At 53.5% G+C, this 23,010-nt stretch overlaps 1 long non-coding RNA gene across 1 annotated transcript; it reads left to right on the top strand.

Moving 5' to 3' along the window:
• Positions 1–843: 843 nt before the first annotated feature.
• Positions 844–13,123, top strand: LOC149121273 (uncharacterized). The gene is made up of 6 exons (XR_016223972.1): positions 844–1,084; positions 3,876–3,950; positions 6,656–6,727; positions 9,673–9,712; positions 12,122–12,161; positions 12,893–13,123. It is a non-coding gene; the product is annotated as an uncharacterized LOC149121273 (long non-coding RNA).
• The last annotated feature ends 9,887 nt before the right edge of the window (positions 13,124–23,010 follow it).

The following is a 23,010-nucleotide window of genomic DNA, read 5'->3' as shown; positions in this document are numbered from 1 at the left end:
CAGCAGGGAGACTCGTAGGGTCTGCAGCTCGAGAGAAAAGTTGTGTGTGAGCATGGGGGGCAGTGGGCAAGGGCGGACAGAGAGACAAGGAGAGAGAGAGAGAGAGAGAGAGAGAGAGAGAGAGAGAGAGAGAGAGAGAGAGAGAGAGGCAGTGACTGAGTAGAAGGAATCAGTTCTTACGTTGCCCAGCATGGTGGAATTTGCTGCAGTTCACAATAATCTCTTTTGTGAGCAAGTAGAAAAGGGGAGTTCAAAGGACCCAAAACTAAAGTGATGATAAAGAGAGGAAAACTTTACCTTGATTCGGTGAGTACCTGTTGTCCACATTTATTGATCTGTCACACCATAGTCAATAACTATTGGCTGTTACTAAGTGCTGGTCTCCGACTATTTCAAATGTTTAATGAGAGGACAGTGCTGCAGGATCTGTCTTGTTCCTCACACACTGAACACGCGGATGGAAGTGGAGTACGTGCAGGCCGAGCCCTGGAACGAAGCCCGCACAGTGTCGGTGCTGCTTGGTGCTGGGTCAGTCGATGCTGAAGGGTCTGCAGCAGTGTTCCAGAAGCTTCTTCCAGAGCCGGGCCTCGCGGGGAGTGACGGAGGGGAGGGAGGAAAGGCAGATTTCTCGTCCATGTCTGTGCCTTTTACCTCCACTACACCCATGCTGTTTCTCTTGTTGTGAACATGGAATTTTCTTTCAAACAAAATTTGATAAGATTAAATATAATAAATACATAAATTATATGTAAATATATATATTGTTTATGTGATTATATAAAGAAAATAATATACATATTATGAATATAATCATGCTATTTTGCTCCTGGCCTAAAGGGAGAGCAGTCCAGAGGAGACACGGTGGTGATGGCCCACATCTCCTTGTTGATGCCTGGGAAGAGCTAGTGGCTGGGACTGAGTCCACAGCGAGGAGCTGGCGTCGTCTGGAGACACCGTCGCTCAAGACCAGCAGTGGAGCTGGGTTCAGACGGAGGGCTGCAGGAAACCTCTTGTGCGGCCTTGCCGTCCTGCAGCAGGGGAGCCCGGGGCATGCAGATTGCTGATCTGGTCAAGGGCTCCACAGGTGAGCGACACCAGTGACCTGGCAGAGGCCCCTGGCATTTCCATAGAACTCTGGAAGTCCCACAGAGTGCCTTCCACACGTGGGACAGTGCTGGGCAAACCCAGGGGCCGCTCTGGTTCAGAGGGAGGAGAGACGCCAATGAACATGTGTAAATCAGCCATGCGCACAGACTACTTTGTTCTGTTCCTTAACATCTGTACAAGTTATTTGCGATACAGGATGTGAGATGCATAAAACATCTGCAATGGCCTCTTGCTTCTGAACTTGACTTATGAATATATTAGTGTTCTGTGTCTTGCAGCTTATTTGGGGAAGGATGACCAGAGTCTTTAGAATAGATCTAAAACTTCAGACTTTGATGTCACTCACCACAATATTGTCTGGAATTCCAAAAATGTTCCATCAGCGGTGATCTGGGTCTTTCTGGATTTGACATTTGATAGAAGTTGGGTAACCGAATATCATATATTTTTCCTGTGTGACCCTGTCATTCAAGGCATAGAATTTATCTGCGATGTCACTGCCAATTAAAACTGAAAACAGGTGGAGGATGTAACGATGCTGAGCAAAGAGCAAATATAATTTCGTTGTCCTCCAAGACACATATCGACAGTCGGTTTCTGCTGTTAGGGTTACCTGAAAAATGCCTTCCTCTGTGGGCCTCAGTGAGTACCACGCAGAGAATCCAGGAACTCAAAGGGGAGAATGTAACGCAGAAACTGTCGGTCTGCTCTACAAATGAAATACCGGCAAGATAATAAATGGTGCCTTCAGCCTCTTGCTTCCAGACTGTGCAGACGGGGCGTTCAAGTAGCAGATTCTTCCATAAACTTGAATCTCTTTCCATGGCTGTGCTACTACCTGGTTCCCTTTTCAGTTGACTTTAAATGACAGTGGGGCAAGCAGTTATGTCCTTTGCATTTCCATAAAATGAGAGTTTTGCTCAGTCTTCAAAAACCACAAAAATTGTTCAGTAGCATGCAGTTTAACTTTTATGTTTGTAAAGCTTCTATTCTTCTTGTAATTTTATTCCTTTGTTGTCTGAGAAGATAAATGTATAATTTCATTTTTTAAAGATTTTATTTATTTAAAAGGCAGAGTTAGAGAGAGAGGGAGAGACAGAGAGAGAGGTCTTCCATCCACTGATTCATTCCCCACATGGCCACAATGGCCAGACCTGAGCCTATCCAAAGCCAGGTGCCAAGAGCTTCTTCTGGTCTCCACGTGGGTGCAGGAACCCAAGCACTTCAGGCATCTTCTACTGCTTTCCCAGGCCATAAGCAGGGAGCTGGATGGGAAGAGGAGCAGCTGGGACACGAATGGTGCCCATCAGGGATACGGGTGCCATAGGCGGAGGCTTAGCCTACTACGCCACAGAGCAGCCCTACAACTTGCATTTTTTATTCAGCATCTCATTAACAATGTTTAACTCATTAAAAATAAGCTGCAGAGTCATAGCATTAAGCTGTAAGATGCATTGGAATGTGTTGAATCTGGCTGCTCCTACAGAATGCCTGTATTTCCCTCATCTCAGTTTTTGGTTGTTATAATATATAATGCTGAAATCAATGTTCTTTCCTATAAATGTGTGGCACAGCGGGTCAAACCGCCACCTGCAATGTGTGCATCCATATTGGCGCTGGTTCACACCCTGGCTGCTCCACTTCCAATCCAGATTTCTGCTAATGGCCTGAGAAAAGCAGAGGAACCTGGCCCAAGTGCCTGGGCCCCTGCCACCCACTGGGGACACTGGATTAAGCTCCTGGCTTTGGACTGACCCAGGCTTGACTTGTAGCAGCCATCTTGGGAGTGAATTGGCAGATAGAGACTCGATCTCTCCCTGCCCCGCTTTGTAACTCTAGCTTTCAAATAAATTTTTAAAAGAATAATAAAATAAGAGACATAAAATTGTACATGTTTAACAGGCACTATGTATGTTATGGGCAAACAAAATCCCTAATGCACACTCATTGGAGGAAATGGTACCAATTTTGCCATCTTGTTCTCTTGTGAATGCTGTTTAAACTTTATGTGTCAAGGTCATGGTCATTGCCTCCGTCTTCTGAACTTTAAGCCTGAAATACCGTCTCCAGCCCCACGTGACAGGATCGTGTGGATTGTTGGAGGACTTCCTGGTCCACCGGGGCTGCGCGGCTCTGGGCGCCCCTGACAGGCCGCTCTCCTGCAATCCACGACCCCAGACCTGGGGACTGGCCCGCGCGGCCGAGGTCGAGGGCGGTGTCCCTCGTGCAGCGGGGGCGGTTGTGCTGGAGCGAGCTCCGAGGCGGGCGTCCCAGGGCCACGCGGGATGTCCTCTCCCTGCCCGGCGGGAGGGAGGTGGTCCAGGTCCGTGCACCTCCATGCTCCTGTCTGGCTCTGCCCCTGTACGTTAGTGCCGGTGGTCAAGCGCCCCCCATCGTCCACTTTTATATCGTCCAGTGAGGCCGGCCAGGTGGCGGGTCCTGAGCGGGAGGTGGGGGTGGGGGAGTGGGGGCCCAACGGACGCTCGGACGGTTACAGTTGGGGCTGATTGACCGGTGCGTGGTAGGAGTTAGCGGTTGGGTGGGTGATAGGGCATGAGGCTTGCTGTGGTAAAATAATGCTTATGTAATTCATTTTCTTTATATAGAAGTTATAGTGATTAATATACAGATACTAATGTGTGTAATCACAGATACTAAGATATGTTGAATATATATAACAAATATGCATTGTATAAATCTTAGTATTTATATCAGAATATTAGAATGCTATGATTATTTGTAATTATTAACATTGTTATAAATATTAGAAACCCACAGAGGCAGGACCTGCAGCTGCGGAGAGTTGACTGCATTGTTCCAAAGCTGCAGCCCTCACTGAACAGGTAAGCTTAAGTCATTCCATCTGCCACAGCCACCATTTGGCTCCAAGTGTTTGATGGAAACCAGCGAGAGCCGGCACAGTGGCTCACTTGGTTAAACCTCCGCCCACGGTGCTGGCATCCCATATGGGCGCCGGGTTCTAGTTCTGGTTGCCCCTCTTCCAGTCCAGCTCTCTGCTGTGGCCCGGGAGGGCAGTGCAGGATGGCCCAAGTGGTTGGGCCCTGCACCCACATGGGAGACCAGGAGGAAGCACTTGGCTCCTGGCTTCGGATCCACGCATCGCCGGCCATAACAGCTATTTGGGGGGTGAACCAATGGAAGGAAGACCTTTCTCTCTGTCTCTCTCTCTCACTGTCTAACTCTGCCTGTCAAAAAAAAAAAAGAAAAAAACCAGTGAGTGTGCATTGCACTGAATGGGAAACAAGCCCACCTGAGTCCACCCAAAGGATGAACTCAGAAACAAGAAGGAAACAGTAGGCAAGGTGCTTATTGATACCTGGTCATTTTTAACAAAGGGTTTACTTATTTGTTTATTTATTTATTTGAGGGGCAGTTTCAGAGGGAAGGAGAGATAGAAAGGTCCTCCATCTGCTGGTTCACTCTCCAGATGGCTGTAAGGGCCAGAGCTGGGCCAATCTGAAACTAGCAGCCAGGAGCTTCTTCTGGGTCTCCCATGTAGGTGCAGGGGCCCAAACGATGGGGCCATCTTCCACTGCTTTCCCAGGTGCATTAGAAGGGAGCTGGATCGGAAGTGGAGCAACCAGGACTTGAACCAGCGCCCATATGGGATGCCAGGCTGCAGATTAATCTGCACCACAGCACTGGCCCTAGGGATTCATTTTGTGACACCATCAGAATGAAGAGATATATTTCTTCTTTCATTTATTAACGTTTGTCATGAATAAAATGTTGAATCCCTTTAGATGTCTCTGAAATGAAAGGATTTGTTGAGTCATAACAGATGCCAGCCAGGAAGAAAGGACTGGTCTTGGACAAGTTCCAGCAGCCCTTGGCACCAGGGGTGGCCAGCACTGGAGAGCTGTGTGTCAAATCTACACAGCTGGCATATTTCACACTGCAAGTCTGGGGAGAAGAAAGTATGCATGGCTCCCACTGAGCCTGCACTGCCTACAGATAAGAGCAGTGGACAAGCACAGAGCACATCTTTAGTATTCAAGGAGAGTGCATGACTTGGTGTTGCTGGGTGAAGAATGGAGGGGGCTTGTGGTGTAGCAGGTAAAGCCACTGCCTGTGATGCTGGCATCCCGTATGAGTGCCAGTTTGAGTCCCAGCCACTCCACTTCTGATCCAGGTCCCTACTAATGTGCCTGGGAAAGCAGTGATGGATGGCCAAGTACTTGGGCTCCTGCACCTATGCGGGAGACCTAGCTCCGGCCGTTGTAGGTGTTTGGGGAGTGAACCAGCAGATGGAAGATCTCTTTCTCTATGAGTCTCCCTCTCTAGCTCTGTAACTCTGTCTTTCAAATAAATAATTTTTTTGACAGGCAGACTGGACAGTGACAGAGAGACAGAGAGAAAGGTCTTCCTTTTTGCCATTGGTTCACCCTCCAATGGCCACCGCGGCCAGTGCGCTGCGGCCAGTGCACTGCGCTAATCCGAAGCCAGGAGCCAGGTACTTCTCCTGGTCTCCCATGGGGTGCAGGGCCCAAGCACTTGGGACATCCTCCACTGCACTCCCTGGCCACAGCAGAGAGCTGGCCTGGAAGAGGGGCAACCGGGACAGAATCCAGCGCCCCGACGGGGACTAGAACCCAGTGTGCCGGCGCCGCAGGTGGAGGATTAGCCTAGTGAGCCACGGCGCTGGCCAATAAATTTTTTAAAAAAAGGAAAAGTGGAAAGAACCCTTGATGCCCTGCTCCTGGGTGCTGAGTGGAGGCTTAATGCAGGTGTAGGAGTGGGGAGCAGCTTTTTCTTGCTATTTCTGTTTTGGTCCCAATCTGTTCACTGGACTGCTTTTTTTTCTTTCTCCAACCTTATAAGTACATTTAGGACATCTTAGAATTGTATCAGTCTCTAGACATGAGACAAGAGAATTGTATGCCAGCCTTCTCCTACTCATTCCTAATGACAGACAGAGACAAGGAAGGACAATGAGTTCACCTGGAAGGTTTAGGATATAGCATCTGGGTCTGGGCCTATCCGTGTCCCTGGGGAGTTTCAGACTCCCACCTTGCTGTCCCGCCCCACAGCGCTGCCCTTCAAGACTGATGCCATCTCACCTGGTGCATTCGTGTACTGCCCCCAGGGTAATCTCAGAGCACAGAGCCAGCTCCAATCACCCCCACTGGCACTCAAGTCTCTGAGCCCCATGGGCATTCAAACACGATTTTCCTTCTGGTGGACATCTTTGGGAAGAATGGCCGGCCCCTCACTCAGAGTGAGGTTCCTGTTGTCAGGACAGGTTCAGCGATGAGGTCTTAGTGACTGGTGTTAACCAAGAGCTCCTCTATGTGGTAGCAACAGTGCACCTGGGGTGTTTATGCTAGTAGGGGAGGGGAGGACCCAGTGGCCCATGGACAAACAGATTAAGTGTGTGTGTGTGTGTTAGATTACATGTGTCTTCCCGCATTGTGTGCACATTTATTTGTATGTGTACACTTTCCTATAAGCTCATGTATTTTGAGTCAGGTTTATTTCCACCTGAATTGTTTTTGAAACATATGTGTCTGTATGTCTGCATCTCTAGAAAAAATGTCCATGAGGAGTTGTTACCCCCAGGATACTGAAGCGTGTCAGTGACAAGGACATAGCTACCCAGGTAAGGGAATAATTTTCAGTGAGTATTTGTTCAGTTATATGCATGTCTTTGGAGGTTTGTTCAATAGTTACATGTATTTACATAAGTGTATATAACCAAAGATTTTTCCAAGTGCATTATTTCTACTATGTGCACCTGTAGGTCTCAACTCCCAATTGGTAAACAGAGAGCTATCTGGAAAACTCACTGCATTGCAGTGGGAGAGGACCCAGACTTTCCAAAGTCTTAGGTCTTCCCTTGTCCTGGACTTATCCATGGGCAGTGCATGTCCCCACCCACCCCTAGCAGTTGGGCTAATGCTCGTTAGCCAGGAAGAGTGGGCCCAAAGTTAGACACACTCCTTATGCATCTCCTTGGGCTAGCCCCCAACACTCACCCTCAGACCCAGTGACATGGGCCTCCCTTGTGTCCTGCTGCCCACTAGTGCTGGTTAACCAGCCACGGAATCCACAGTGTCCCAGCAAAACACGGGAGGTTTAAGACATGCAGTTTCTTGGCCGACGCCATGGCTCACTAGGCTAATCCTCCGCCTTGCGGCGCCGGCACACCAGGTTCTAGTCCCGGTTGGGGCACCGGATTCTGTCCCGGTTGCCCCTCTTCCAGGCCAGCTCTCTGCTATGGCCAGGGAGTGCAGTGGAGGATGGCCCAAGTGCTTGGGCCCTGCACCCCATGGGAGACCAGGATGAGTACCTGGCTCCTGCCATCGGATCAGCGCGGTGCGCCGGCCGCAACGGCGGCCATTAGAGGGTGAACCAACGGCAAAGGAAGACCTTTCTCTCTGTTTCTCTCTCTCTCTCACTGTCCACTCTGCCTGTCAAAAAATAAAAATAAAAAAAATACATGGTTTTCCTTCTGGGGAAAATCTTCGAAAAGCACAGTCAGGTCACACTCAGAGGGAGGTCCCTGTGGTCAGGGCTGCTGCAGTGACAACACTGGTGACTGGGGTCCTGCAAGGAACCCTGGACGCTAAGGGTCTCCTTGGATGTTTATGGCCATCGTAATTGCCAGCAGCGGAAGGAAGGGACCAGTGGTCACTGACGAGAGAGAGAGGTTGTGCTTCCTTGATGTATATGTATATTGAATTTTATATGCTCATTTTTCGTAAACTATGAACCATTGGGAACCGTAGTTTTATTTCTGCCTGCACTATTTCTGAGGACATATGTGTTTATGTATACCTTTGTGGTTAAAAAAAAGTCATAATCTCCCTCTCCCTAGGATAGTGAAGCATCCCAGGTACAAGGATATGAGTATAAAGGTCAAATTAAAATGTTCTACATTTTATAGCACATGTGAATATTTATTCAGTTATGTCCATCTGTTTCATGACTTGTTCAGTACTTGCATATGTTTACCTCAGTCAGTATCACTAAGTGTTTGCCTAAGAGGTAAATCTTGCAGTACACTCCATGCAGACCTCAGCCTTCCATTTATGAACCAAGAGACATCTGGAACCCTGGCTGGGCTGTCACGGGGCCCTTGGCTTACTGTGACCCTAGATGAACAATTAGATCCAGGCCTTGTGCACAGGAACCTGACATCTCCACCCTATGCAACAGTTAGAATATGTCGCTCCCCGTCTTCGTGGAGGAACGACACAGGACCCTGCGCTGTTCTTTTGTCTGCTCGGCCCTCCCTGGGTCTGCTGCTGGTTCTTCCCGGGTTGGCTACCGACCCTTCCACCTCCGTGGAAGGGCGGTTCCCCCTGCCACTTTCCCCACTTCCGCGGGGGAGCGGCACACCACCGGCCAGCTCTCTCGGGGGCTGCACAGGTGTTCCTTCAGATAGATGTTCCTGGTGCATGTTGTCTCTCTCCCCCTTTACAGTCCTCTTCCACCAATCCCAACTCTGCTACCCACACGCCGAGTACGCTGCTCTCCTCCAATCAGGAGCAGGTCCTACAGTTTATTGGTTGAACTGGAGGCAGCTGTGTAGAAGCTGTTTCCTCCTCTCCCAGCGCCATATTGTGGGAGAGCAGATGCATAGAATAAGTCTTAATTCCAGTAACTTAGTCTAGTCCGAGTTGCTCCCAGTTGCTCCCCACAGAATAACCCTCTTCACTCACCATTGGATGCCCTAAATTGGACGCACTCCTTACGCATCCACACGGCCCAACATGCTGCATCACAAGTCACGTTGCCCAGAAGGGATTGTAGACCAGCTGTGCATCCTGAGTGCCCCTCTGAGAGTGCAGGAGGCCTAAGACACGTGGTCTCTGCTTATTCCCCAGCACCCCAGGGAGCTGGCCCTCCAGGTGGCTATGCCGTTCTCTCCAGGACAGAGGAGTTCGAGGGCAGACCATGCTTTCAAACTGTGTGTGGCATTCAGGGACTGGGGTCTCTCCCTGGCCCTTGGGAGCCCTCAACCTCCCTCTTGCTGTCCTACCTGGACAGTTGTCCCCACAGCCTGGTGCCACCTTACCCTATGGCTATATTTGCTTCCTCCAGGGTAACCTCAGAACACAGAGTGAGGGGGAAGTTCTTAGGGTAGACACCCAGCTCCAGCCAACCCCATCAGCACCCATGACTCTGGGTCCCCTGGGTTACTCTGTAAATGGCTGGTCCTTCTGGTACATACGATTCCAAAGTGTGCCCAGCTTCCTACTGAGAACAGGCTCCCTTTTGGTCAGGGTGGTTCAGGGACATTTCCCTGGTGATGGTGTCAGCCAAAGGCTCTTGGTGTTTATGCCCCAGACTGACTGTAGTGGAGAGGAGAGCCCAGTGAGCTATGGACAAGGACATTGTGTATATGCCATTTGTATGTGTTTGCCTTTGTTGTCTGTATATTTAATTTGCATATGCACACTTTCTTGTTATAAACTTAAGTATTTGGAAACTGAAGGTTTACTTCAATCTCTATTACTTACTTCTGTTATATATATGTTTATATATTCCCTTGTATATACATTTTTGAAATAATGATATTAATGAATTCTTCCCTCCTAGAATGTTGAAGTATCCCAGACACAACAGCACCATCACACAGGTACAGGAACAATTTCCTACATTCCTAGACTAGTGTGATAGTGACATTGTACACACGTCTTTGGGGGATCCTCAAAGTTTATGTACATTGATTTAATTGGATGTAGCCTAGGATTACTCCAAGAGCATTATTTTGGCTACAAACACCCCAAGGATTCAACCTCCCATTGATGAGCCAAGACACATCTTGAGCTCTGCATGGATGGAGGCTACAGGGACTTTTGGCTGACCCAAACCCCTGATGCTGGACTAGACATTGGCCTTGTGTGGGGGTGCTTGGCTCCCCACTGCAACAGTTGGGGTACCCTCTTCTTCCCACAGTGGAGGCTTCAAATCAGACACAGTTCTTTACAACAACATGGGGAGGTCCAACACTTACCTCTGACCTGGTCACGTGGTCTCTCACATCCTGTGTTACCCACAGGTGAGGTACCCCAGATCTGGGTCCTGAAGCCCCCTCCAGAGGTGGGGAGGGCTAAGCATGTTGTCTCCAAACAAGGCAGGTAGCTGGGCCTCCAGGTGGACTGGTCCATCTCTAGGGCAGGGAAGTCTGGGGAGACCCAACTATCTTATGTTATGGCCCCCATGGTTGCCAGTGGGGAGAGGGAGGTTCCAGTGGCTCCTGGCCAAGGAGATTTAAGTGTCTGTGCGTGTTCCACTGTGTGTTTCTCTGAGTCGTGTGTATATTGAACTCACTTATGTCCAGTTTTTCCATAAACTCATACATTTGGGAGTCAATTGTATTTGTCTACATTATTTACTTCGAAGAGCATCCGTGTGTGTTTGCCTGAGTTCACATCCGTTAGGAGAAAAGCACTTGCGTGACTTCCTCTTCCCTAGGACAGAGAAGCAGCCCAGATGCGAGGGCAACTGCAGTGCTGTGTGTTGAACAGATGTGCATGCACTTGTGTACACACCCTTGCATGGCTCATGCAGTGTTCCTGCACATTTACATCATGGGCAGTAAGTAAGCATGTGTCCAAGATGGTTCCTTTTCCCACAGACTGCATCCAGCCGTCAGGCTCTCACTGCTGAAGGGTCGTCGGGAACCTTGGCTGGGCTGTCACAGCGTCCCTTGGCTGACCGTTGCCCTAGATGCATGACCAGCTCCTGGGCGTGTGCAGAAAGTCACATCCTGACCCCTGTCCAGCAGCAGGGATAGCCGTCTTTGGCCAGCAGTGGAGGGCTCCAAATTAGACACTCCTCATGCATCCATGCAGGCTGGCCACGCTCAGCCTCTGAGCTGACGCGGTGGGCTTCTCATGGGCCACGCTGTCCAGAGGACTGGAGAACCACACCCGTGTGGTGTGTGCAGACTGGGTGCCAGCTGCGGGAAGATAAAAGGCGTGTAGCTCTCAGGTTTTCCGTGCACATCCGTGAGGTAGCCTCCAGGTAGTCCGTCAGTCTCTACAGGACAAGGGAGTTTCAGCCAGGCTCAGCTCTCGAGTTGTGATCTGGAGCCCTTCCCCATCACTGGGAAGTTCCCTGACATCCTCCTGTGGCCCCACCGTTGCAGGGCTGCCTGTGTGCCTCATGCCGTCACCCTCTTTGCTGTGTGTTTTGCTTCCAGGGTAACCTCAGAACACAGAATGAGGGAATTTCTCAGGGCCAGGCCCTGCTCCAGCCATTCCTGTTGGTGTCTGTGTCTCTGAACTCAGTGGGTTATTTTATTTAAAGATTTTTTATTTATGTGAAGAGTTACAGAGAGGTAGAAGCAGAGAGAGGTCTTCCATCCACTGGTTCACTCCCTAAATGGCCATAACAGGTGGAGTTGGGCTGATCTGATGCCAGGAGCCAGGAACTTCTTCCAGGTCTCCCACATAGGTGCAGAGGCCCAAGCACTTAGACCATCTTCCACTGCTTTCCCAGGCCATCATCAGGGAGCTGGATTGGAAGTGGAGCAGCCAAGACCTGAACCTGTGCCCATATGGGTTGCTGGCATTTACGGTGGTGGCTTTACCCACTATGCCACAGCGCCGGCCCCACTCAGTGGGTTATTCAAAGTATGGGTTTTCCCTCTGTTAGTTGTTTCTGGAGAGAATGGCCAGCTGCCCATTGAAAGAGAGGTCTCTCTTGTTAGAGCTGGTTCATACGCAGCCTTGGTGATTAGGCCGATGGACCCTGGACCTGGAGGCAAAGGAAGCCTCGATGCTTATGACCCCGTGCTTGCCAGAAGGGTGTGGGAGGGCCCAGTAGACAGTGATTAAGTGTCTCTGTATTGTGCGCATAATTAATTCATCTGTATCTCTACACTTTGTTCCTATAAGGTGGTGTATGTGGGAGTCGTAGGTTTATTTCTGTCTATTGTTTTGTGATGTGTATTTGTCTATGTAAGTAAACATATTGATACACGTTTGTGTGTAAGTAGACATTTCTGGAAATAATGACAGTAACACTTCTTCTTTCTTAGGATATCGAAGCCACCCAGATGCAAAGATACAGCTATACAGGTAAAGGAAATTTATTTATATTTTATAGACATTTATGAGTATTTATACAGTTAAATACATGTCTTTAGAACATTCCCCTGTGTGGATATAGGTAAGTATTTGTCCCAGATTGTTGTTTTTGCTATAGACATAATACAAGCTTTAACCTCCCATTGGTGAGCCACAGCCCTACTGAGGTTGTAGGGACTTTTGCTGACAGGGGCCCTTGCCTGGCCGCAGCCATAGATGTAAAACTGGCTCTTGGCCTTGTGCATGGCTGGTTTGTGTCCACAGCTTCCTCCAGGGGTTGGGACTTACCACAGTCCAACAGCGGGGAATCTTACATTAGTCACACCTCACGCATCCCCTCGGGAAGGCCCACCCTTTGGCCTCTGGCCCAGTGATGTGGGCAGTCATGTTCCCCAAGATGGTCTGGAATTCTAGGTGTACACGGGTGTGCCAGTGTCTATGAAACAGGTCTGGAGAAATACGGGGACGCCCTACAGATGGTGCTGAGGAGAGAAGCAGAGACGTTTCATACTCAGTTTACAGATCGTACAAGCTACCTTGATTTTTGTAGCTTTTTGGAGACATTTTTGTTAGTATTTTGCTCGACCTGTGACTATTTTTGTGTGGTCCGGTAAATGGCCTTTGGTAACATTGACATTCCAGCTGCTCTCTGCAGATGTAAAGCGCATAGCGCAGGCGTCCGCACACTGAGTGTCTTTGCTTCTTTTGGTCTCCGTCTGCAGCGATTCACCTGGCGTCCAGCAGGGGGCGGCGGGCAGAAAGTCCGCAATTGTGAGCCTCCCGCCCGGTGGGCCCGCGCCTGGAGGTGGTGCCCAGGGCCCCTTGGCTGCGCGGTGCCTGCGCATGTGCGCATGAGCGCGTGTCTCGGGCAGCTCCCCAGGCTGCACCCCCCTGAAGAGCACACCCTGGGTTCCTTTCGTTGCAACCTGCGGCTCCTGGCCGAGCCGCTGATGCCTGAGGGGGAACTAGCAGCAGAGAAGCGCTGTGTTCCAGAATGTTCTCAGGTGGGCGGTTCTTTACTATCTCGCTTCTTGTTTTACCAGATTTACTTTGCAAGAGTATCCATCCTTGAGGGGTGTAATGGGTGGACATCGGGTCAGACCATGAAGTTGCTGCGGATCCAGGATGGTTGTGGGAAAATCCTGACAGGCCCGGGACCGCAGACCCAGAGCAGGAAAGGACCCCCCCCCCCCCTCCGTGGTCCCTGGGCCCCTGCAGTGCTGAGGCGGGGTGGGCGGCTGCCCTCAGAGCCTGCGCTGAAGGGGAATGGAGTCCCGAGCACCCCGCTGCTGTCGTTGTTAACTGCTTGCTTTTCCGTCAAGGCTCATGCGGCTGTGAGTATCTTTAAAAGCAGTTGTTGGCCGGCACTGCGGCTCACTAGGCTAATCCTCCACCTTGCGGCGCCGGCACACCAGGTTCTAGTCCCGGTCGGGGTGCCAGATTCTGTCCCGGTTACCCCTCTTCCAGGCCAGCTCTCTGCTGTGGCCAGGGAGTGCAGTGGAGGATGGCCCAAGTGCTTGGGCCCTGCACCCCATGGGAGACCAGGAGAAGCACCTGGCTCCTGCCTTCAGATAGGCGCGGTGCGCCGGCCACGGCGGCCATTGGAGGGTGAACCAACAGCAAAGGAAGACCTTTCTCTCTCACTGTCCACTCTGCCTGTCAAAAAAAAAAAAAAAAAAAGAATGTTTTTGTTCACGCAGACATCAGGACAGCTGTGAGGAGTATTGTATAGACTATGACACCAACAGAGGGACTTCTGATTAGTTACATCAGAATACACATTGTCTTATACCCGGGGATTCTTGTGGGAGAATTTTCCTAAATGATTTAATTCTTCAAACTAATTTCAGGTAAATCTGGATTTGTTAGTTTTTCTCATCTTTATTTTGGTAATTCTCACATGGGAAAATACATTTGCAGTTTTTTAAATAGACTTGTTTTGTTTGTTTGTTTGTTTGTTTTACCAAGTGAGAGGGATAGGATGGGAAGAAAACACATGCCCTCCACAGTTTATGTCCCCTGATGCCTGCAGGGGCCGGGGTGGACTGGGGCCAAGTCAGGAGCTGGGGGCTCAGTCCAGGAGTGACAGGGACCCGGCTACCGGAGCCGTGACCTGCTGCTTCCAAGTGCCTGCGGGAACGGAAGCCGGGCCCGAGTGCATGGCATGTGAGCCTCTTGTCCTGTGTCTCAACTGCTAGGCCAAGAACCACTCCAGGTTTATTTACTTTTTTACATTCTTAGAAGAGTTTTTAAAAAGATTTATTTTATTTATTTGAAAGACAGAGTTACAGAGAGAGGTAGAGCCAGAGAGAGACACACACACACACATACACAGAGAGAGAGAGAGAGAGAGAGTGGGTTTGTGCATCGCTGGTTCACTCCCCAAATGACGGTGACAGCCAAAGATGAGCTGATCCGGAGCCAGGAGCCTCCTCCGGGTCTCCCATGTGTGTGCAGGGGCCCAAGGACTTGGGCCATCTTCTGCTGCCTTCCCAGGCCATAGCAGAGAGCTGGATCGAAAGTGGAGCAGCCGGGACCTGAACCGGCGCCCATATAGGATGCCGGTGCTGCAGGCCGCAGCTTTAACCCGCTGCACCACGCCACCAGCCCAGGAGATTTTCTAAGAGTGAATATTGGATTCCTCGTGTGCAGTAGTTCGGTGTGGTCCTTCTTCATCACTTACGTCAGGGAGTTCTGATCGTGTCCGTGTGCTGTTCCCTGACTTTATCTGCTGGCCTGTGCCTGCCTGTGTGACTCACTGAGCCTCCACTCAAGTGACTTTCTGGCGTTCCTTCAGCAGTTTGCAGCTGTCCCCTCTCCTGGGGCCGTTACTGGGATTTGCCGTGCATTTTACGGCCCGTGTTCCTCGCCGGTGTGCTCACTGGGCACTGGGAGAGCAGCCCCACACCCTCCTCCACACAGTCTTCTCGGGGAATGTCCATAGAACCCAGCACGATCAGCTGGAGGCGAGACAGAGGCTCAGCCCAGGGGCGCTCCGGGAGGCCGGGCGCAAGTGCCCACCACTGCTCCCTCCCCATTGCACAGGGGAGACCTCAGTCCTGAACCTCACTGAAATAGCCAGAATCGGCCCTGGCTCTGAGGGCAGGCCTTGACCCTCCCCTTGTCCCTGCTGGCCCCTGAGTCAGGCTCTGCGGGCTGCCCACTGTGCGGGAAGAGCCAGCCCAGACCTGACCCCAGGAGGGCGGCGTGAGCAGGTCAGAGGCCAGGTGGCCAGGGCACTGCGCAGCCGCACGCTCCCTCCTGCGGAGCCGGGGGCGAAGGCGGCCTTGTCTGTGGTGGCTAACCCCGATGGGCGCGGGGGTGATGCACGGAAGCTGCTCTTCTCGCCCCGTGTGAGGGCGACTGCTCCGGGGCGTGCCTGGTGCTTCAGCCGCTGCCGACTCTGGACTTCAGAGCGTTGGGGCAGTAGCTGCAGTGTCAGTCGGTGTGACTGTGGAACAGGCAGCGCGGGCTTCCTGCTGCGCCCTCGTCCTGTGAATTTAAGAAAATGGGAATCCCTGCTGTGACGCTGGTGCTCTCTCGGACACTGCCGCCACCATGGAGGCCACGGTTTAGAAGTGACCTTGGCTTCTGGCACACGAGTCAGATGCCTTTACTCAGCCAGTCACGGAAATACTCATCCTAGACTTGTCGTCCCATTACCTGGCTCCTCACACGCAGGCTTTTGTAAAACATTGTTCTCTCCCAGAGGCAGTGGTTCCCACAGAATTTACTGTTTGTGAGCGTGTGGGTATTTCCTCTGGAACACTGCTGCAGCTTTCAGCCAGAGACCTCCCAGACGTCCTGGCAGTGGCTCTGTGCACATTGTCGCTTTGCATTAGTTTACTGACCAACTGTCTGAATGCCGGTTGTGTCCGGGCACACACTCAGGTTGGACGTTTTCTGTTTGTGCAGATCCCACAGGGAAGGCTCCTGCGACGGACAGAGCAGCCTGAGTCCCGCTCGGGCCCTGGAGGGCGCCCACGGGGAGTTCTCCGGCTCTCACGAGGCCTTAGCTGCTGCGTTCACGCGTGGACCTGCTGCTTCCAGACTGTCCGGGTCATGCACATGTGCACTGGGAGCCCAGACCGGTGCCTCCGCTGCCGCCCTGCCTGCGTTTCTGAAGTCCCGGGCCGCACCACGCCATCCATGCGTCCTTCCGACCTGTGCTGGCCTCCTGCCACAGGTCACCTGTCCCTGGTGCGGAGCGTCGGCGGCGGGAAGGGCCTGTGTGAGTAACTTGTCTTGCTGAGAAGCGATGCAGGGATGTTTCAGATGCAGCTGTGATCCCGCAGCCGCCCAGCAGAGGGAGCCCATGGCGAGCGAGCGGCAGAGCGTCCCGGTCAGGAGGCCAGGAGTGCGCATGTGCAGCCCTGGAGACCACTAAGAATAGAAACTGAGCACAGATTCCGTACTATTTTTAAAGATTTATTTATTTATTTATTTGAAAGAGTTACACAGAGGAGAGGCACAGAGAAAGAGGGCTTCCAACTGCTGGTTCACTCCCCAGTTGGCCGCAGCGGCCGGAGCTGCACCAATCTGAAGCCAGGAGCCTGGAGCTTCATCCAGGTCTCCCACCTGGGTGCAGGGGCCCAAGGTCTTAGGCATCTTCCACTGCTTTCCCAGGCCAAAGCAGGGAGCTGGATTGGAAGTGGAGCAGCCGGGACTCGAACCGGCGCCCACATGGGATGCCAGCACTGCAGTCGGCGGCTTCACCTGCTACAGCACAGCACTGGCCCTGTTTCTGTACTATTTGAGAGAAATAGTTACATACGAAGACAACCAGAGTAAATCTGAGGTATAAATGAAATTCTGGGGGGAAAACCAAAATGGGGAAACAAAGGTAATGCTGAAAATAATTCAGTTTTTTCCGTCAGTGGAAATGTACTTTAGACTGCTGGGTTTTGAGAAAACTCCTCTGGGCATCTAGACGGAAAGAAGTGACCTAGAAAGGTGCGCATTAGCAGGACGCTGGACTGGAAGCAGAGAACCTTGGACTCAGACTGTTTGCGTCGGGGTCCCGGGCTGGGGTTCTTCCAGAGTCTTCCCTCCACACAGAGACAAAGATGCATAGGAAAGCAGGATTTATGGAAAGCACAGGAAAAGTGCACGTTTAAGAGCTAAGCCAGGCCAGCGAGAGAGAGAGAGAGAGAGGAAGGGGGGAGGGAGAGAGAGAGGAAGGGGGAGAGAGAGAGAGAGACAGAATAGAAAAAAGACTTCAGCACTGCAGAAACCCCCCGCGAGGCTCAGGCCCTGCTTTCACGTGATTGGTGGATGTGGGAGGTGGCGTCTGGGGCAGGACTTAACTGAATTTGAAAATACCGGTTGTCAGGCACCAGAGGGGATGGGAGTGGGAGTGCTGGCCGTGGTAACTCAGTAGGGTGGCGTGCCCATGACCGGAGGTCATCGCGGGGCCGCCCTGCAGCCGTATTGCACATTCCAGCTGGCGCTGGGGGAACGTTGGCTGCACTGAGGAACTTGCTGGCTCTTGGTATTTGGAAGCTGGTGGGTTGGTGGCGCGTGGGAGGCGGGGTGGGTGCTGTGCAGAAGGGGAGCTCTGGGGTGCCAGCTGGGCCGGGCTGTCAGGCGGGGTCAGCTGCAGCTGCTGTCACCTGGCGAGTCCCCCCCCCGGGGCCGTCCCATGATGGGTTGGGCCAGAGCTGGCAGGTGGTGGCCGGCACTGCTGCGTGTGTTGGCTGAGCTGCCCAGTAGTGGCCCACAGTGCCACGGGAGTTGGCTGGGGCTGGCTAACCTCGGCTCCTCCCCTCGCTACCTCCCTCCCCCCTGGTTGCCTGGAACCAGGCCCTCAGATGTGGGTGTGGGCGTCCCACCCCTGCCCCAGGTAGGCTTCAGTGAGGGGGCGGTCAGGTGGTGCTCGCGGGAGGACGCTGTCCCCTGGTGAGTTTCATGCGAGAAAAGCAGCTAGTGCTGGGTGACCGACTCCAGAGAAGACTCCACCACGGCACACTGAAAGGAGACTCTCGGTGTGCAGCATGGCTCTGAAGTACCTGGACAGGGCTGGATCCCGGTCACCGGGAGCTCAGCGGCGGGAGTGAGGGTACTTGATGGAGGGCTGCTGCGCACAGAGGGGCGCTGTGAGGGGCGACGTGGCTGCTCTGCGTCTCCTCCTGTGTTGTTCAAGCTTCCGATGGCTTGGGAAGCTCCGGTTCCTCTGAGACTCGGACTCCACATTGCAGACTTCCAAGGAATGAAAGGGATCCGTCCCTAGATACAGAGCAGGGATCACCAGGCAGGGCACAGAGGAGGCAGGAGGGCTTCACTGGGCTCGGTGTGCGGACTGGGAGGCCCCTGCGGCCCTGGAAGTGACTGGACCCCGACCTTCCAGTGCTCAGGGCCACAGGTCCCTGGGGCCTGGCCGCTTCCTTCTGCTGACAGTACTGTCCACCAGCAGAGGGGAGAGAGCCGTCCTGCACGAGGGAGTCCCCCTAGGCACTCGCCTGGGCAGCCCTCAGGGGCCCGGCCCCCTCGGCAGTGAACCTGAAGCCCAGGAAAGGGGAGGTCTCTGGGCCCTGGGGAGAAGCCGAGGCCCCCTGGGCCCTCGGAGGAGCAGGAGGTTGAGGACAGAGGGCGGAGTGCTGGCCCTGCCGCCCCGGCTGACCCCAAGGGACCCCTCCTGGAGCTGCGTGCTGACTGTGGAAAACTCGCCCGAGCTCTTTGGTTTTCTCTCCCCGTTCTGTTGGAAAATAGTTTTGTTGTGTTGGAGACACTGAAGTATATTTCAGCCCCAGCAGAGCACTTCTGCACGCCCCAAACACTGCAGGGCAGGAGAAGCCAAGGCCAGCATCACCCTTCCCTGGGCCTCGCTCCCGGGCTCGGTGGGGCCCGGCTCACCTGCTCCTGCTGCAGCTCTGGCACGGGCAGTCGGGTTGCTCAGCGTGACGTCACAGTGCAGCCTGGGGGTCAGGAGTGAGGGCGCAGCTGATGACGTGGGAGAGGGGGCTGCAGAGAGACCGCACCAGCATCCGGGTGCAAGTGTGTCCACTGCCGTCAGCACGAGAGTCGTCACCTGTGGGAAAGGGAGTGAGGAGGGGCAAGGACAGGGGCGGAGGAGGAGGAGGAAGGCGGGTCAGGAGGAATCCAGCTCCCTGCAAACCTCCACTTCCTCCTGTCTTCTCATTGCCATGTCGCCTTCTGCGTGCAGGAGCAGTGGCTGTGGCGGGGCGCCCTGGGAGTGAGAGGGAGGGCAGGGTGGACTTGAGGTGCAGGCTCAGGCCCCGCTGCTCATCGGATGACGTAGCCCAACCTCACGACCCTCTCGCGTCCTCACCTCTACACCCCTCTCCCCGCGCCTGGTGCTTCACCTTGAAATGAGTGCATGGTCCCTGCACTCACACGTATTCCTCCACCCCTCCAATTGCATCCCTGCGGCTAGGAAGGGACTCCCGTGTCATCCTCCGTCTCCCTGACTCTGTGTGGGAAGCCGTCTTGATTCTCTCGTGTTTCCTTCCTCGATGAAGTGTCAGGGCTTCCACAGCAGGGGGCTTGTGCAGATCAAGGGCACTCACTAGAGTGTTCACTGAGCAGGTGGACTGGGAGGGCAGGGCACCTGTGGCCTGGGGATAGGAGAGATCTCATCTGGGCATGCGTGGAGTGGGGGCAACAGGGAAGCTCTGGATGGCCAGAGCAGTGATGGAGAAGCAGGGACCTGGCCCTGATGCCCAGAGACGCTGTGCTGACCCTGGACCGTCCCAGGAGGGGAGGTCATGGAGCCGTGAGGCCGCTGTGTGCTGCAAGCCCAGCCGCGCCTGCACAGATGTCCTCTGGGCTCCCTGCCCGGCCACGGGGTCTCCAGGGGGAGCTGGACGTGGGGCTCCAAGTGGACGCCAATGCCAGGAACCAGACGTGGGGGAGATTGGAAGAACTCGGGGTTGTGCTTGCCCCCAACTTCTCTGAGAGGCTGGGGCCTCTCCCTTCACCCCAGAGGAAGTGTTCTTCAGCGTCCCCCACCACGGGAGGACCTTGTGACCCCAGAGGAGACAGGACAGAGCACAGAGGAGCTGCCCCAAGCCCTGGACGCAGAGGAAGGAGCCCGCTGCTCCCCACCGCCCAGAACTCGCTGCAGGAAGGCGTGGCTCCCGCAGGTGCCCTGGTGGGCGTCCTGTCAGCCCCGCCCTTCTGTCTCCTGCTGCTCGAGTTGAGGATGCGGCAAGAGGCCCCCGGGACCACACGCCCTGGGCCTTGGACTCAGGCTCTCCAGCCTTCAGAATGGTGAGAAGTTGATTTCTGTTCCTAACAGTTACTGGGTCGTCAGGAATTTCTGATAGCAGTGAAAATGGGCATAGACAGCAGTCAACACCAGACCACACACCAGTCTCGTGGACTGAATTCCGAGGGTGCTGCTGCAGCGGCACCCACGGCTGTGGGATTTGCTGCAGTGCAGGCAGGACACACTTCCAGGAGAGGCAGGTCTGTGAATACCAGAGCAAGAAAGGAGCAGGGAGACTCTGGTTGACGGGAACTCTCCTACTGTATCATCAAGACAGAGAAGGAGGGGCCGGCGTTGTAGTATAGTGGGCTAAGTTGCTACTCTAGAGAACTGAGTCCCACCCTGGAGTGCCTGGATTGGGAGTCCTTCCAGCTTCCTGCTCACGCACACACGGGCAGGCAGGTGATGGCTTCACTGTCCGGGCACGTGCCACTCAGGTGCGACACCTGGATTCTTTTCCCTGGCTCCAGGCTTCATGGCTGTTTGGGGAGGGAACAGCTAGAATCCAAGGAGAGCTGGATTCACCGCCCTGGCCCTACCTGTTACAGTCATTTGGGAAGTGAACAAGTAGGTAGGAGGCGTCTCTCTCTCTCTCTCAACTAAAATGAAAATAAATAAATGAATAAATAAATAAAAGATGCCCTTGGCCATAAAAACGAGGGGCAAGGACAGGTGGACTGCGGGTTCAGCCCCCGGTTCTGGGCTGACCCTCGCCTGTGCCTGAGCCCCCGCCCTGCCGCTACCACTGCAGGGTTCCCGCTGCACTGGTCCCAGCTCCACTTCCAATCCCAGGTTCCTGCTAATGCACACCCTGGCCGGCAGTGATGGCTCCTATACGTGGGTCCCCGCCACACCCATGGCTGGGCAGACTGGTTCATGGTGCCCACTTTGGCCCGGCCAGGCCCTGGCTCTGGTGGGCAATTGTGGAACAGGAAGAAGCAAGAGCTATGTGTCTGCCTGTGTCCTTTTCCTCTAAGGAGTGGAATGGTGACTTTTCAGACGGGAGGAGAGGGTAGAATTATGTACATGTACACATGGATGGGGCTGACGGAGTGTATTTTTAGAGTTGAAAGTGGCACTAGGCACTGGGGAATCTTTTCTGGAAAATACATTTTTTCAAACAATTGCACAGTCACTGTGCATGGACTCACACAGAACCCTCCCAACGCCGGCGCACCTGCTCCCCCGCCCCCATCGGCGTGACACAGCTGCACCCGCGGTTCTTTGCTGCCCTCTCCACTTCTCTCCCCACCCCCCAGCCCTCGTGTGCAGAGGCCTCGGGAATCCTGCTCTCTTCAGAGGGAGCAGCAGTGAACCCCCTCTCGGACGTTGGTTGTTCTTCGGCCGTGGAGGGTCCAGAGTATGTATGGTTTTCACTTGCTCTTGCGTCCACCTGGGATCAGGAAGGGGATTGATGGGAAATCCAGGTCGCACTTGTGCAGGTCTTTCTTCTCTCGGTGACTTTAGAAACCGAGCCGGGCACGGAGGCTGAGGCCGTGGTCCCGGGGTGAAGTGCAGGTGGCGCCTGCATCCAGGTGTGAGCTGCTCACAGACAGCGTCACTGCCCACGTTGCTCGGCAGATAGCAGATTCGTTTCCCGGAGTGAAGACTGAGGAAAAGGCTCCGTAGCGCGTAGATAACTGACGCTGCCATGTCCTGTTAGTATCTGGCGTCTGGTCTCAGTACATAATGCATGTGCACTTGAGTCCCCCTCCCCAGGAAAAGGCTTAGGCCACCTGAAATAGGCACGTGCATACTGCCATTTGTGAAGAAGGGTGGCTGAAAACAAACAGCATAAGAGGTGTGGCCTCCTCCCCTGGCCTGGCCCTGGGGATCCCTTCCACCAGGTCCTTGGGGACAGCCAGGAGCTCACAGGGTAACGGTCCGTGGATCGGCCTTGTGGAAGAGTCAGACAGGCAGCCTTTATGCTGCGGACATGGGACGAGATTGCGTGGAGGTGGTCGGTGAAGAGCCCCAGACTCGGCCACTGCCGGGCCGTCCTCCTCGGTGTATTCCAGAGGCCCCAGGAGAGGATCAGGGAAGAGAGGAGAAACAGTCCTGGCCGTCTTGCTCAGGACAGCCAGGCAGGAGGAAGGAGCCAGCGTAGGGGCTGGTGAACGCTCTGTGCACTGTGCAACACACAAGGGCGTCTCTCCCTGCTGCTGGCCACGCTGCGGGCAGGGTTCCCGTCCCCAGACCGCTCAGCTCGCGTGGGTCTACATAAACTGCTACCACGTTTACCATCAATGCCATCGGGCACCGTTTAACTGTTACAGTGTGTATATGTCACATTGACTGTTCTGTGATTTGTGAGTAGATTTCAGGGACATTAATTACAAAGACAGTACCCCGTGTCCATCGCCACCACGTGCACCCACAGTGTGCATTACACCCAACACAAGCGCTGAACTACAGCACAAACCTCCCTCTCCCTCCAGCCCGGGGCAGTCGCTACCTCCCCTCCCTTTGAATTTGTCGGCTGTAGATGTTGTAGATGTTGTGTTGGAAGGAAATGCTCACCAACTTTCCGTGTCTGCCGTGTTTCAGTAGCGTGTCTGACTGTGTCCATCCGTGTTGAATTCTGAATAAAAACTCAACTCATGCTTGTGTCTT

Source organism: Oryctolagus cuniculus, chromosome 17, assembly GCF_051225735.1.
Source record: "Oryctolagus cuniculus isolate XC-2025 breed Fujian yellow rabbit chromosome 17, ASM5122573v1, whole genome shotgun sequence".
In the NCBI taxonomy this organism is placed as follows: Eukaryota; Metazoa; Chordata; class Mammalia; order Lagomorpha; family Leporidae; genus Oryctolagus; species Oryctolagus cuniculus.
This window is presented reverse-complemented; position numbering and strand designations above follow the sequence as displayed.